The sequence below is a fragment of the Ornithorhynchus anatinus genome, chromosome 14, assembly GCF_004115215.2.
Source record: "Ornithorhynchus anatinus isolate Pmale09 chromosome 14, mOrnAna1.pri.v4, whole genome shotgun sequence".
NCBI lineage: Eukaryota > Metazoa > Chordata > Mammalia > Monotremata > Ornithorhynchidae > Ornithorhynchus > Ornithorhynchus anatinus.
In genome coordinates this window covers 15897616-15914038 of record NC_041741.1, presented here as the reverse complement: position 1 = coordinate 15914038, position 16423 = coordinate 15897616, and the positions used below count along the sequence as shown (strand labels likewise).

Genomic DNA, 16423 nt, shown 5'->3' with positions numbered 1-16423 from the left:
TCGACGTTGGATAATGCTTACTCTGCTTAAATTTACCCCAGTGCTTAACAAAGTGCTTGGCACATAGAAGGCACTTAACAAATGCTACACACTTATGTTCATGTCTGTAAAATATTTATTTATATATATAGCATCTCCCTCTCTAGACTGTAAGCTCCTTGTAGCTAAGGAGCACATCTACCAACTCTGTTATAGTATACTAACCCAAGTGTTTAGTACCGTGCTCTGCACACAGTAAGTGCTCAATAAATATGATTGACTGATTGATTACAAGCAGTATGAAACAGTTCCTTTGTCCTCTCTGTTTCTGTTCACGAGGATAGATGTGTAGAGATTAACTGTTACATTGGTTGATTCTTGTAGTTTTGCCCAAGCACGGCACAATATTTTGATGTTAAAAGTCCTCTCAACTCTCGTGGCACTGGTCGATGCATGCATATTAGGGAAGCGTTCCATATTTTTCTGGAATTCATTTTAATGTCTGTCTCCCCTGTCGTCTGTAAGCTCCTTGTGGGTAGGGATCAACTCTACCAACTCCATTGTATTGTACTCTCCCAATCGCTTAGTGCAGTGCTCTGCACAAAGTAAAGCACTCCATAAATACCATTGATTGATCGGCATCAGATGTGAGTTGCCAGAAAAATACAATAATGATTTTGACTTTTTTTTAAACCAGGTCGAAATAGGTGGAGTTTCACGATAAGCTGTCTCACGGCCCTGAAGTGGAGGCTCAAAGGAATCGAAAATCTTGTCCTTCTTTCACCAGAAAACTTTGTTTTATTCAGAATGATATCCAAACATAGAATTAGCTATACATGTTTGCAAAGTAGGAGACTTTAAAGCTTTGTTTTTACATCTAACTGCCAGTGTTGGATGGTTTTCTCTAGTTCGCTGTCTAAGGAGCCACACACAATCGTGTTGAATTTCTCCCCCTTCACTTTCCTGTGGAACGTGTTGTACTTTATCCTTCACTCTTTCAAAAATGTTCCTGATATTTGGGCTAAAATCATTTCAACGTGAGCATTTACTCCCTGAATAATGCCAATAATATTTACTATCGTTAACCTTTCTTATGAAGAGCTCTTTTTCCCATTTTTAAATCATACACCTCCTACTCTCACAATTCAGCCCAAATGTGTTCTCTTGATCCTTTGAGGTTTTTTGTCATTTTTTTAATGGTATCTTTTAGGCGCTTACTATGTGTCAAGCACTATTCTAGGCGGCGGGGTGGATACGAGTTAATCAGGTCAGGCACCGTCCCTGTTCCACATGGGGCTTAAAGTGGGAGAATCAGTATTGAATCCTCATTTTGCAGTTAAGGAAACTGAGTCACAGAAAAGTTAAGTGACTTGCCCAAGGTCCAACAGCAGGCAAGTGGTGGAGCCAGGATTAGAACCCAGATCCTTCGGCTCCCAGGTCTGTACTTTATCCATTAGGCCATGCTGCTTTCCTTAAGCAGTTTGGGGTTTACAGCAACCATACTCTAATTCTCTTAGTTTTTTTTTTTAATTAAAAAGTCAAAGTTAAATCACCTGCCTTCCTCAAACACCCTAGAGTGAAAGTGGTGACTTGCCTTTGAAAACTCTCGACATTCTGCTCTCTGCAGTATTTTCCATTAAAATCTGAAATCAAAGATTTATCACGTGTAGCTTTTCCCTTGTGTTTAGATGAGCAACCACTTAATACAAACCCAGAATTACACCGAGGTGTTTTGATGATGTCACAGTTTTTAGTGGTTTGGCATCGGAACTTTAAGATAGAATTTCCTTTCCAGAGCAGACTTACAAGCCTTTAAAATACACATTTTTAAAACAATCTCATAACCAGAAGACAGCATATTGCATTAGTATCGATATGACATAATATTACATTTTGTAGAACGATTATGTCTGTATTACTATTATGTAACATAATCTGTATTGCTATTATTGCTTCTCTTGGAATATATAATGTCAATAGTCATAGGAACATTCTGAAATTCCATTATAAATAATAGCAATACGTAACAATTTAATCCTGGGGAATTTTGTTTTGAGGTTCTGGTGGCAAAGAGCTCAAACTTAGTTCTTGTGATTTCTATGTAAAACTAGCCCTTATGCCCCAAGAAGATGCATAGTTAGAGAGGTTTACTGTATCTATCTATAATTTATTTGTATCTATAAATTATTTATGTATTTACTTATTTATGTATATCAATGTCTGTCTCCCCCTCTAGACTGTGAGTTCATTGTGGGCAGGGATTGTGTTGTTGTAGTGTACGCTCCCAAGCATTTACTACTGTGCTTTGCACACAGTAACCATTCAATAAATACAATTGATATTATTAATAATAATAAGTGGGGGCATGAGGGGCTAAAAGGCAGTGCTTTATGCCAGCCCAAACCAGTTGTGCAAGCTTTCCACTATCACTGAAACAAGTCATAATAACCAGATGTTACCTCTTTTAAAAAGATTCTATCAATCTCCATCCTATCCCATCACCATGCTCTTCTATGTATTATTTGGAGACAGGGACTATCTTGCAGTCTGTAGTGTATAAATGCCGAACCATCATCAGCGGTTAACTCTTCCCTCCTTTCAGAGGCTTACTGAAGTCACATCTCCTCTAAGAGGCCTTCCCTGACGAAGCCCTCCTTTCCTCTTCTCCCACTCCCTTCTGCATCACCCTGACTTGCTCCCTTTATTCATCCCCCATCCCAGCCCCACAGCACTTATGTATACAGCTGTAATTTATTTATTTATATTAATGCCTGTCTCCCCCCTCTAAGCGCACTGTGGGCAAGGAATGTGTCTGCTTATTGATCTATTGTACTCTCCCATGCACTTAGTACAGTGCTCTGCCCACAGTCAGTGCTCAATAAGTATGATTGAATGAATTGAATGAATGAATGAAAGGTGAAGCTTTCTGACTGAAAAACCTTCTGGCGACAATCCAATGAACAGCTGGTTCACATGGGTGGAAGGGAAGGAGCTGGGAGGAGGCCGTGTTGGGTAGTCATGGTGACGCCCACCTCCTAGCCTCTGGCAATCTCAGGCCTGCATCGATAACAGGCACCCATTGCTTAGGTCATGAAGAGGTTTTACCTGGAAAATTCTAGAATGTGCTGCATCCCTTCCTACGACACGACTGGCAGAGAGGACAGATGGCGAGGGGCCGTGGGAAAATCCCTTGAGCAGATTTCCCATCCCAAGATTCCTCCTTGGTTCACGACAGGAGGTGCCATCATCGTCATTTTCGCCGTCTCAGCACCCAGAAGTTTGCTGGCGATACAGACGAAACATCAATAATACCAACTCTGCCTACGCTAACCCTGGTTGACTCACACCCAGGCTAGTGTTTAGGTTGTTTGGAAAATGGTAGACTCCAGACCCTTGCTTTACCTGTTGGCCAGGGGAAGACATAGCTCACTTACATGATTCTTGTTTGAGAATTGTTTTCAAAGCTGAGAAAAAAAACTCCTCAAAAAGGAATTCTGTTCTTTCTCCTCCTCTTCCTCCACCTTCTTCTTCTCCTCCTCCTCCACCTTCTTCTTTTTCTCCTCTTCTTCCTCCTCCTCCTTCTTTTTCTTCTTCTTCTCCTTCTCCTCCTCTTCTTCCCCCTTTTCCTTCTTCTTCTTTATAATAATAAAATAACAAAACAACAATAATAATTGTGGTATTTCTTAAACACTTATACTGTAGGGCTCACAGTCTAAGTAGGAGGGAGAACAGGGATTGAACCTCCACTTTGCAGATGAGGAAACTCCCAGTCATTTAAGTGGAAAAAGAACTCACTGCAAGTCAGAAAACCTGGGATCTAATCCCAGCTATGGCACTTACGTGCTGAGTGACCTTATCCAAGTCGCTTTTCTTCTCTGAGCCTCAGTTTCCTCATCTGTGAAATGAGGATTCATTACCCGTTCTCCTTCCCCACTAGACTGTGCACCCCATCTGGGACATGGACTTTGTCTTATCTTTTACCTACTCCATCATTTAGTATAGTGCTTGGTACAGAGTAAACACTGAACAAATAGCAAAGCTACTACTATTATTATTGTTACTGTTGTTGTTATCTTCCTTTGGACTTCTGCCCGATCAAAGTGGTTTTCAGATTGGAAAATCTACAGAGCACCAATTTGTCAAAGAGCTAGAAACCTGTCCTTTTCCACATTTGACTCCTCTCTCCCTCCCCACCCAATATTAAAAGCAGGATGTTAAACGTAGTAATATTTTATATGCAATTTTATGATTCTAAGTACTTAACATGACCTACTCATTTTTCTCTGCAATAAGTTGAGATATTGCCTTTTTTTTCATGCCTTCCAGGATTTACTGCACCATATCTAAATATTGGCTGCCATCCACATGTTTTAGATCATTTCTATAATGATCCTATTGTCCAAATGGACGTGTGTGTGCGTTTCTGTGTGTGTGTGCGAGGGGGTGTTTGTGTGCAAGTGCATGAATGAGGGTTGGGGGAGGGAAGAGACAGGAAAGGGAAGGGAAGTGAGAAATGAGGAGGGAAATGTGTGGAATGTGAGACTCAAGAGATAACACTGTATCTATTCTTTTCGATGAGAGAAAACAGGTCATATGGAATTGATAGAACGATGAGTAGGGAAATCTTCCGAAGCCTCTTCATCATCAGAGTCTTCCATGCTTCCTCCATCGGATGGGCTGAAGATGCACTCCAAGTAATAATAATAATAATAACTGCGATATTTATGTTAAGTGCTTACTATGTGCCAGGCACCATATTAAGCGGTGGAATGGATACAAGCCAATCGGGTTAGACACAGTCCCCGTCCCACATGGGGCTCATAGTCTCAATCCTCATTTTACCGATGAGGGAACCGAGGCCCAGAGAAGTGAAGTGACTTGCCCACGGTCACACAGCAGACAAGTGGCAGAGCCGGGATTAGAACCCATGACCTTCTGACTCTCAGGTCCGTGCTCTATCACTACATCATGCTGCTCCCGAATAGCCAGGGGCTGTGGAAGCAGGGGTCTTGAGTGTCCACACAGTGCACATGGCACACATAGTGATCCTTGGGAGCAGATTACCTTCTTCCTCCTCCTGGCTCTCTTACCAAGTTGCTGCCCCCTAAATCTTGGTCCTACCTACCCCAGGACCAATGTAGGGGTGGTGGCTAAAGTCAGTGGATCCTGCTTTTGACCCCAAGATCTGTATCAAGGGCTGAGGGAGCAGTGACCCAGAGTGGAGTTGATCATGGACAATGAACATGTCCATTATGGTGTTATAGCATACTCTCCCAAGCACTTAGTACAGTGCTCTGCACACAGTAAGCTCAATAAATACGATCGACCGACTCGTCTTATTTACTTTTACCAATCCCAGCCTTAGTACAGTGTTTGACACATAGTAAGCACTAAACAATTACCATAAAACAAACAAGACAGACACGTGATAAAAAGGGAGGGTATGAAATGTGGATGGAAGGAGAGACGGAAGGGAAAGACACCCTGGGAATGAGAGGAGACAAATCTGGGGAGTTGAAAACTTGATCCAGTTGAGGAACTCCGCCGTGGGTCACGGCTCCCGTGACCCCAGTATGGATCTTGGGGTCAAAAACGGGATCCGCTGGCTTTAGCCACCACCCCTGCCCTGGTCCTGGGGTAAGTAGGACCAAGATTTAGGGAGCAGCAGCTTGGTAAGGGAGCCAGGAGGAGAGAGAAGGTAATCTGTTTCCAAAGATCACTAGACGTATACTGGGTACACTTTTGTGGAAACTCACAGCCCCCGCTTTCATAGCCCTCAGCTATTTGGGAGCAGCGTGGGGTAGTGGATGGAGCTCAGGCCCGGGAGTCAGAGGATCTGGGTTCTAATCCCAGCTCTGTCACTTGTCTGCTGTGAGGCTTTGGGGAAGTAAGTTAGCTTCTCTGTGCCTCAGTTTTCTCATCTGTAAAATCAGGATTAAGACTGCGAACCCAGTGTGGGACATGGACTATATACAACCTGATTAGCTTGTCTCTATTCCATCATTTAGTAGAGTGCCTGGCTTGTATTAGGCGCTTAACAAATACCACTGTTTTTAAAAAGTGCTTTCCAGTAGCTGACACTCCCATCAGATAGATTCATTCATTCAATCATATATATTGACCACTTACTGTGTGCAGAGCACTGTACTAAGTGCCTAAAATGAAACTATTTGCCCATGGGTTCCAGAATATTCTTCAAACATTTGTCTTGCCCTGTGCAGACTGAACCAGCAAGATGCCACCACGGTCACACTTACACATCATTCTAGGTGAACTCTACCTTTATATGCAGACATGTATGACACAGGGGGCATTTCTAGCCGTAGGCACTGGCACCTGTGAAAACATGAATGAAATATAAACCTTAGTTGAAAGATGTCCATTGTGGTTAAAGTAGAGCATGTTCCCAAGAAAACTATGGAAATCTCCTCTGTAGGATTCCCAAATTGGGCTCAAATGCAATGCAGTAAACCTCTAGCTGCCTCGTTGTGTGATGATTAGCACGTTGGACTCTGAAACTTGCTGTCGGAGTTCAAATCTCAGTGAGACCTTAAAAATTTTTTCTCTAGACTGTAGGCTCATTGAGGGCAGGGACTGTGTCTGTTTATTGTTGTGTTGTACTCTCCCAAGCTCTTAGTACGGTGCTCTGCACATAGTAAGCAATCAACAAATACAATCGATTAAATATGACTGATTGATATTAGTGGCTTTTTATCGGAAAAAGCCGTAAGACAAAGAGCCATTATGCATGGCTCATTAACAATACTTTTTTTCCATCAGAATTCATCTTCTGCTCTATTTTCTTTGGAAATAGGAAAATTGATGTTTATATGAAACACAAACAAATGAGGCAACAAGTTTTACATAAATACAAGAATAACATTTTGCTGTTTGTCACTGTGATATATTTAGTCTTTGAACTCTGTGAGCTCAGATGAAAAAAATGCTTCTCCAGCTCATTTGTAGATAATATATTACTCTATTAAAGCCAATGTAGACTTAGGCTTAAAAAATAGAGGCTGCAGTAATATTTCTGCTTGCCCTAATTAGAAACTAAACTCTTAGAAAGCAGATAGAATGCAATTTTATGGTATTTGTTAAGCACTTAGGACGTGCCAGGCATTGTTCTAAGTGTTGGGATAGCTGCAAGGTAATCAGGTTGAACACTGACTGTTCACACACATAAGGCTCCCAGTATTAATCCCTATTTTACAGATGAGGGAACTGAGGCACAGAGAAATGAAATGACTCATCCACGGTCACACAGCAGGGAGGTAGCAGAGCTGAGACTAGAACCCAGGTCCTTCTGACACCCAATCCCCTCTCTATCCACTAGATCACACGCATTAAGAGGCATTTTGAGGAAATCCCTGTTTCCCAAAAGATCAGCCTGTGAACTTCTGAATCGAAAAATCTTAGGGTGAAATCCCTCTACCAACTCTTTGCCTGTGCCCTTCCTCTTTATAATCAATCAGTCAATGGTATTGATTGAGTCATTACTGTAATGCAGAGCACTGTACTGAGTGCTGAGGAAAGTACAATGCAAAAGAGTTAGAAAACTCAATCCTTGCCCTCAAGAAGCTTACAATGTATTTGGGGGTGGGGGACATACAAAGTGTAATTTAAATAGGAAGAAGCAGCAAATGGAACAATGGACAAATGGAACAATGGATGGATATGTGAAGAGATAAATGCTTAGACAGTAGTGAATGTAACAATTTTCTACAGAAGTGTTAAATGGGGTGATGAGGGAAGAATTGTAGATGTGATGCAAAAGTGGAAAAATCTAGACTGTAAGCTCATTGCGGGAAGGGACTGTGTCTGTTTATTGTTGTATTGTACTCTCCCAAGTGCTTAGTACAGTGCTCTGCACACAGTAAGCACTCTATAAATGCGACTGATGACTGACTGATGTGAGGAGAAGATGAATGAATCGGGAAGAGTCCCTCAGAAGGGAGTTTGAAGAAATGCTCTGAAGATGGGGAGAGCAGAGGTCTGACACTGTAAACTCCTTGAGGGCAGGGATCGTAACTACGTACTTGTTATATTGTACTCTCCCAAGTGCTTAGTACAGTGTGTTGCACATGGTAAGTACCCAGTAAATATGATTGAATGAATCAAGGAAGTGCTATGGTGAGCACTTAGCATGCAGTAAGAGTATTTATTAAATGCTTACTGTTTGCAGAGCACTGGGAAAGAGTATAGAAAGGTGGAAATTAAACATGGTAGGGGTTCAGTAAACACTTCGATTGATTGTTGATATCAAAAGAATCTGGAAATTCTGAATTCTGTGAGAAATGACTACTCACTTCTTGACTGCTTGACCTTCCTTGCTGACCTTCCAGCCTTCTATCTCTGCCTTCTCCAGTCCATACTTCACTCTGCTGCCCAGAGCTTTTTCTAAAAAAAATTTAGTCCATGTTTCCCCACTCCAGTCCACCCACCTCCACATCAAACAGAAACTCCTCACTATTGCCTTTAAAGCATTCGATCACCTTGCCCCCTCCTACCTCACATCATTACTCTCCTACTGCAACCCAGCCCGCATATTTTGCCCCTCTACGCCAACCTTCTCAATTTTGTAACTCGATTTTGTCTAACTCACCTCCAACTCTTTGCCAATGTCCTCCCTCTGGCCTGGCCACGTTAAATCTGACAGACCACCATTTTCCCTACCTTCAAAGCCTTATTAAAATCACACCTCCTCCAAAGGGCCTTCCTGACTAAGCCCTCATTCCCCCTACTTTCTCTTTCTTCTGCGTTGCCCTTGTACTTGCATCTGTACGCTTTACGCACATGATATTTAAGTACAGGAAAAGCAACGTGACTTAGTGGGAAGACCACAGGCTTGGGAGTCAGAGGACGTGGGTTCTAATCCCGGCTCTGCCACTTGTCTGCTGTGTGACCTTGGGCAAACCACTTAACTTCTCTGTGCCTCAGTTGCCTCTCATCTGTAAAATGAGGATTAAAACTGTGAGCCCCATGTGGGACAACCTGATTATACTGTATCTACCTCAGCGCTTAGAACAGTGCTTGGGACAGAGTACGCACTTAACAAATACCATTATTATTATTATTATATTCACCTCACCCTCAGCCCCACAGCACTTCCGTCCATAGCTAAAATTGATTTTAAAACCTGTCTCCCCTTTTTGACTGTAAGCTCTTTGTGGGCAGCTCTAGTACAGTGTCTGGTACGTAGTAAGCGGTTAACAAACACCCAAAATAAAAAGAAGCTGTTGTTGGCTATTGGATCTATCCACCTGTCCTTGGGCAAGCACTCACTTCTCCTTTGTTCCTCAAAATTATATATTACTAAATCCCTCAAAGAAATTAAGCTTAAAGTGTAAAAATAAAATATTGCCAAATTAACAAGGAGAAAAAATAAAACCGGTAGCAATCCTCCTGGCTAACTCACTCGTATAATTTAACAATACATTTTAATCCGTTACATATCTTAATGCATATAATTACTATATATAAATGTAGCTGTCCTTCACATCCAAAGTGTTGCTGCTTGTGGAGGCTTGAGTGTTGCTTGGCATAAAGCTGGGCAAAAGGAGTTTGGTATTCATCAGGTTTGGCAGTAGATGGGGATTGCTTTTAATATTTCAAAGAAATTAAAGCTTAAAATGCAAAGGCTCCATCTGGTAGGGAGAGAGTATTTAGGGATGCGGGTGTAGCCAAAAGCACAACTCGGCAATTAGCAATCCATTCCACACTGCAACATTGTCCTTATTTTTATTTTCATGATATTTGTTAAATGCTCACTATGTGCAAAACACTGCTCCAAATGTTGGGATAGTTACAAATTAAGCAGACCCAACAGAGTTTCTGTCCCACACTGGGCTCATTGTCTAAGTCAGAGGGAGAATAGGAAGAAGTATGGCCTAATGGAAAGAGCACAGGCTTGGAAGTCAGAGGATTTGGGTTCTAATTCTGGTTCTGCCACTTGCCAGCTGTGAGAACTTGGGTTAGTCACTTCACTTCTCTGGATTTCAGCTTTCTGAACTATAAAATGGGGATTCGATATCCATCCTCCCACCTATTAAGATCGTAAACACAATGGGGGTCAGGGACTATGTCTGGTCTGACTGATCTGTCTCTATCCCAGCACTTAGACCAGTGCTTGCCCATAGCAAGAAAGTCACTTAACTTCTCTGTGCCTCAGTTTCCCTCTCTGTAAAATGGGGATTAAATCCTACTCCCTCCTACTTAAATTGTGAGACCCAAGGGGGACAGGGCCTGTGTCCAACCTGATAAACTTGTATCTACTCTGGCGCTTAGAACAGTAAGTGCTTAACCACTGTTATTATTGTTATCACTATTATTACTTAGCAAATGCCATTTAAAAAATATGCATTGAATCTGGATGAGGAAACTGAGAAGTGAAGTGAGAAGTTACAGAGAAGTGAAGTGACTTACCTGAGGTCACATAGCAGATATGTGGCAGAACCGGAATTAGAACTCAGGTCCTCTGACTCCTAGGCCCATGCTCTTTCCACTAAGTCATGCTGTTTCTCTTGAGAAGCCTGAGGGACCTTCAGTGATAGTCCTGCGGAAGGTTATATATGGTAACAGCTTTGTAGATTTCCATTTGACATGTAATTTGAGGCCATGTGGCTACCACCACATGAATTGTGGTGGTACAATGAATTGTACATCGCCTTGATTCTATTTAGTTGCCATTGTTTTTACGAGATGTTCTTCCCCTTGACGCTGTTTAGTGCCATTGTTCTTGTCTGTCCGTCTCCCCCGATTAGACTGTAAGCCCGTCAAACGGCAGGGACTGTCTCTATCTGTTGCCGACTTGTTCATCCCAAGCGCTTAGTACAGTGCTCTGCACATAGTAAGCGCTCAATAAATACTATTGAATGAATGAATGAATGAATGAACCACCCTGCCTCCGACTGTCATTCTGCATTTTGGCCAACTGAATTCTGTTGTCCTCAGGAGCAGCATGTGGATAGAGCCCAGGCCTGGTAGTCAGAGGACCTGGGATCTAAATCCTGACTCCACTACTCATCTGCTGTGTGACCTTGGGCAAATCATTTCATTTCTCTGGTCCTCAGTTTCGTCATGTGTAAAATTGGGATTAAGATTGTGAGCCCCATGTGGGTCAGGGACTGTGTCTAATCCGATGATCTTATATCTACCCCAGTGCTTATTACAGTGCCTGGTACATAGTAATCACTTAACAAATACCATTATTATTATTATTATTATCTATCCATCCTCTGGGAGACAATATGCTGCCTAGGTAGCAGGATTTCGAGATAACATTCAGCTCATGCTTGCCAGAGAAAATCTTTATTTTCATGTCAGGTTTTTTCGGTTCATACTGTTTTACCTCAGGGAGTGAGGGTTAAGGGTATTTTCCAGAAGGGGTACCAAATGGTCTCATTTAGGATCTTGTTGGAAATATTAATAATGCTAATAATAAAGCAGGGAGGAGTCAGAATCATTTTTGCAGTGGGCTCTCACACTTTTCTTCTTGACATCTTTGAAATCCCCTGGCATCTGCCTTGTGTGCTGTAAATTGAGGTAAACCCCCACATAGTAAATTTCCCCTTTGTAGTCTTCCACAGAAATGCCAGCAATTCTCAGTGCTGAATATTACTTTTTCCAGGTTCTGGCAGTGGGTAGTGAGACCCTCCCTGGAGTTGAAACAACATGCTATTATAACATGAGGTCAGATTCTTGATGCTTTGTGGCTTTAAAATATAATCAAAATGCTACATTTCTTCAATACTCTCTCCTCTGGATTGTAAGCTTGTTACGGGCAGGGAATGTTCTGCTAATTCTCCTGTATTGTACTCTCCCAAGCTCTGAGTGCTCTGCACACAGTAAGTGCTCAATAAATACCACTGATTGATGGACGGATAGTCTGTTATGGTCATGGTTTGCATAATTCTTTGCCTCTCTGCTTTTTCCTCCAACTACATTCCGGGTAACCTCGTAACTGCCCCTTACTCAACTGATCTGCTCCCAGGGTTTACGTTCTGCTTCTCTCTTGCCACTTGGATAACTGGAATACCCACCTTGCTTTCAAACTTTCTCTTGGGTGTTTTGCTAGTGCTCTCTCTCAACTCTCCATTCAGTGGTGACTTGCGTATCATCTGTCGCATTCCTCTCACGGATTCAGTCCTGTGAGTGTTGCTTCAGAGCTGGATTCTTCTCCTGGCTGTCACTTATCTGCCGTGTGACCTCGGGCAAGTCACTTCACTTCTCTGTGCCACGGTTCCCTCATCTGTCAAACAGGAGGGAAGACGGTGAGCCCTATGTGGGATGAGGACTGCGTCCAACCTGATTGGCTTGTATCTACCCCAGTGCTTAGTACAGTGCCTGACTCATAGTAAGCTTAACAAATACCATTTAAAAAAGGGTTGCTTAGCTGGCTGCATTCCAAGACTTAGTTGTAGGTTCTCTTGACCGGCCATTTAATGTTGAACTGAGAGGCCTCTCACCTATCTCACCACTGACCACGTGCTCAAACCCTCCCTCCTGTCTGGAACTCCCACCCTTTCATATCCTCTAGTTCTCTACTCTCCCCATCTTCCAAGTCCTATTAAAATATCATCTTCTCCAGGGACCCCTATATACCTCAAGCACTTTGATATTCACTCTCGCTGCTGACAATACTATTTTTATACTCTGCTATTCCCCCTAGCCATAATCTATTTTAATCCCTGCCTCCCTCTGTAGACTGTAAGCTTCTTGGGGGCAGGAAGCACATCTACCAATTCTGTTGTGTTGTACTCTCCCCGGCACTTAGAACAGTGCTCTGCACACAGCAGCCGCTCAGTAAATACCACTGATTGATTCTCATCCTCACCCTATTTTCCTTCTCTATCGCATCATCTTTACATGTATGTGTATATCCTTATATTCAAACATTCATTCATTCATTTGATCGTATTAATTGAGTGCTTACTGTGTGTCAAGCACTGTACAGAGTATTAGGGAGAGTTCACTGTAACAATAAACAGACACACTCCTTGCCCATCATCTAGGCAGGAAGGATTTGAGCCCTTCCCCAGTCTAATTTATTTTAATGTCTTCCTCCTTCATCACACTGAGAGGCTGTAATGCTTAGTGGATAAAGCACGGGCCTGGGAGTCAGAGGGACCTGGGTTTTAATTCTGGCTCCACTGCACGGACTCTGGGCAAGTTACTTAACTTCTTTGGGCCTCAGCTACCTTATCTGTCAAATGGGGATTAAGAACGTAAGCACCATGTGGAACAGGGACTGTGTCCAATGTGATTAACTTGTATCTGCCCCAGTGCTTAGAACAGTGCTTGACTCAGAGTAGGTACTTAAGTACTATTATTATTATTATTCTGGAAGCTCTTTGAGGGTAGGGACTGAATCTACTTACTAAATTGTACTCTTCCAAGCACTTAGTACAGTGTTCTGCCCCAAATAGACACTTGACAAATGTCATTAATTGATAATTCGCATATTGGGAGATCACTGCACTATACAGACCAGACTGGTGGGCAGGGAGCTTGTCCAATCAACTCTGTTACACTGCACTCTCCCAAGCGCTTAGTACAGCGTTCTGCCCACGGTAAGCGCTCAATAAATATGATCAGTCGATGGATTGATTGAAGGGTTGCTTTCTCTGAGTAAAGCTGGGACAGATGACATTTTAGAAGGGACATTTTAGAGATACTAAAGGTAGCTGGGGGAGGCTGGTGTAACGGCCACTGAAAAGGCCTGAAGACAGGAAAGGAGAGTTTGTAGATACAACACAATCTTTTCTCTGGCAGGCCACATGTTCATTCCACGGAGCTAGCTAACAAACTAATCTGATCTGAACAATATAGTGTCAGGAGGTAGTTTTCTTTTAAGCTTAGGAGGATGTTATTAAGACCTTATGATACAATCACTAGAAAATGAAAACCCTCCAGGGCTTTTGTGATTATGTAATTATCTGGAGTGTTTGAAAGTACAAAGTGAAACCTGAAGCAAAGCTAATACCAGAACCACACCTCATTATTTAATTAATACACTAGAGCACGCAGATCTATGGATATGTAAATAACGATTACGCTTCCGCTGTCTTAAATATATCTTTTAAACAATATTACACCATTCCTCCCCGATCAAAGAATTTACATTTTAAAGGAAGGGCGGCTTTGAGATTAACGCAACATAACTGATGGAGTGGCGAATCGGGGACTTGGGAGCAGAATTTCTTTCCTGCCATGAGAGATGTAAATTGATGAAAATGAACATGTTGTTCTGTGAAAATACTCTACTACTGTTACTCTGATCGGGACATATCCCCCTCAGAAAGACATTAGGCAGAGAACTGGAAAAATGGAGAAGTTGTATTCTTCAGCAAATGCAACGGAGACAAATTCAGGCATCTGTGAAGGAATTCAATACCTGTTCTTCCTCCTAGTTAGAATGTGAGCCCCATGAAGGACCTGATTATTCTATATCTACCCCAGTGCTTAGTACAGTGCTTGGCATATAGTAAATGTTTAAGAAATATTATTATTATTATTAGCTCAGTGCTTAATACAATCCTTGGCACAAAGTAAGAGTTTAACAATTACCAAAATTTCTATTATTTTATTATTATTTTTTCTCTTTTCAGAGGACTTGGAATTTGGAAAACTACAAGAGTCCTGCTTCAAAGGAGTTCACAATCTAATAGAAGAAATAGGGAGATGGAAATTATAAGCATTCAGTGGAAGAAGAAAGTAGAAAGCTTTATTAGTAAGGTGTACGGAAAAAATGAAATCAGTGATAAACTATATGGCGTTTGGAGCATTGATCTATACCTAAGTGTTAAGACTATCTTTTGGGTTGACAGAATCAAGGATTGTGAAAATCAGTTGTGGAATGCCTCTTGGAGGAAGTGGAATTTCTGAAAGGGTTTGTTCCTTGGAATCCCGTAGAGCTTAATTACCTTCCAGTAGAGAGATAATCATATAACACTGATAGAACTTTTTGAAACTGAGCTTATTGTGTGTGTTTCATCTTTCACATATTTTGAGATCTTGTGCAGAAAACCCCCCAGAAAAACAGCCCGGTATCACTCTCAAAGTCTTTTTGAGTAATCCACTGGGAAATTTTCCAGTTCAAACATTTTGTTTTCAGATCAAGTATTGCTCTCAATTTCCCTCTTTGACCTTCTGTGTGTACAGCCACTCCCACTCCAAAAGTTGGGAGAGGCTCATTTGGCTCCTCCCCGACACACACACCCTCTCCAGGGGTCTTGGCTTGAATGTACAAGCGCTTAGTACAGTGCTCTGCACACAGTAAGCACTCAGTAAATGCGATTGAATGAAACAGGCTAACCCATAGGTCAAGCAGGTGACCTACAGGAGGCTCTCCCTTATTAGCAAAGTGTAGTGGATAGGGCATGGGCCTGGGAGTCAGACGATCATGGGTTCTAATCCTGGCTCCATCACTTATCTGCTATGTGACCTTGGGCAAGTCACTTTTCTGTGCCTCAGTTACCTCATCTACAAAATGGGGATTAAGACTGTGAGCCCTATGTGGGACATGGATTGTGTCCAACCCAATTTGCTGGTATCCACCCCAGTGTGGAGTTCAGTGCCTGGCACATAGTAAGCACTTAACAAATATCATTATTATTATCATTGTTAGGAATGTAAGCTGACAGGCACTTCTCTGAAAAAGTCAGAGTTTTTGCCGGAGACTAGAAAATCATGCCGATTCATTCACTCTTCTTCCCCGAAAAAAGGGCAAGTGGGGAACTACTGCTATGAACTAGAATATTTGGGGGACTTATTACTGAGGTTTGCATTTAGCTAATTCTCTCCAGACACACACGCGTGTCTTTGGCCACACTGATTTGCACAGGTTCGGATCGCCTAGTTTTCCTCCATCTGCACGTCTCTGACAGCAAATATTAAATCTACAAGATGGCAAGCAGATGGTGGGGTGTCCCAGCTGGAGAGGGGCCTTGCTGAAATGGCTAAGGAATTCCGAGTCGGCTTGGCTCCTCGGGAGCAGGAATGACCTTTCCAGGATCCTCCTTGACCCCTTCCTTCAATCCATGGTACTTATTGAGTGGTGACTTTGAACTAAACGCTCAGGAAACTACACTATAAGAAACAATCCCTGCCCACAAGGAGCTTATGGGGGGCAGTGAGGCCTAGTAGAAAGAGCACAGGGCCTGGGAGTCAGAAGGCCTGGGAGTCAGAGAACCTGGGTTCTAATCCTAGCTCTGCCACGAGATTGCAGTTTGACCTCTGTTTGATCTCGCCACCGCCTAATGCACAGGTCCTGCCTCTGGCCTGGAATACCCTTCATTTATCTTCGAAGCCTTTTTGAAGGCAGTCTGTTACACTGTGCTCTCCCTAGCACTTAGTGCAGTGCTCTGCACATAGTAAGCACTCAGTAAATAGCATTGATTGATTAAATGCTAGGAAGGGGAATAAGCAGAGGAGAATTAGACCC

At 42.4% G+C, this 16423-nt stretch overlaps 1 long non-coding RNA gene across 1 annotated transcript; it reads left to right on the top strand.

Annotated features, from left to right (window-relative positions):
* Positions 1-3102: 3102 nt before the first annotated feature.
* Positions 3103-14771, top strand: LOC114816710. The gene is made up of 3 exons (XR_003764518.2): positions 3103-3357; positions 4559-4673; positions 14589-14771. It is a non-coding gene; the product is annotated as an uncharacterized LOC114816710 (long non-coding RNA).
* The last annotated feature ends 1652 nt before the right edge of the window (positions 14772-16423 follow it).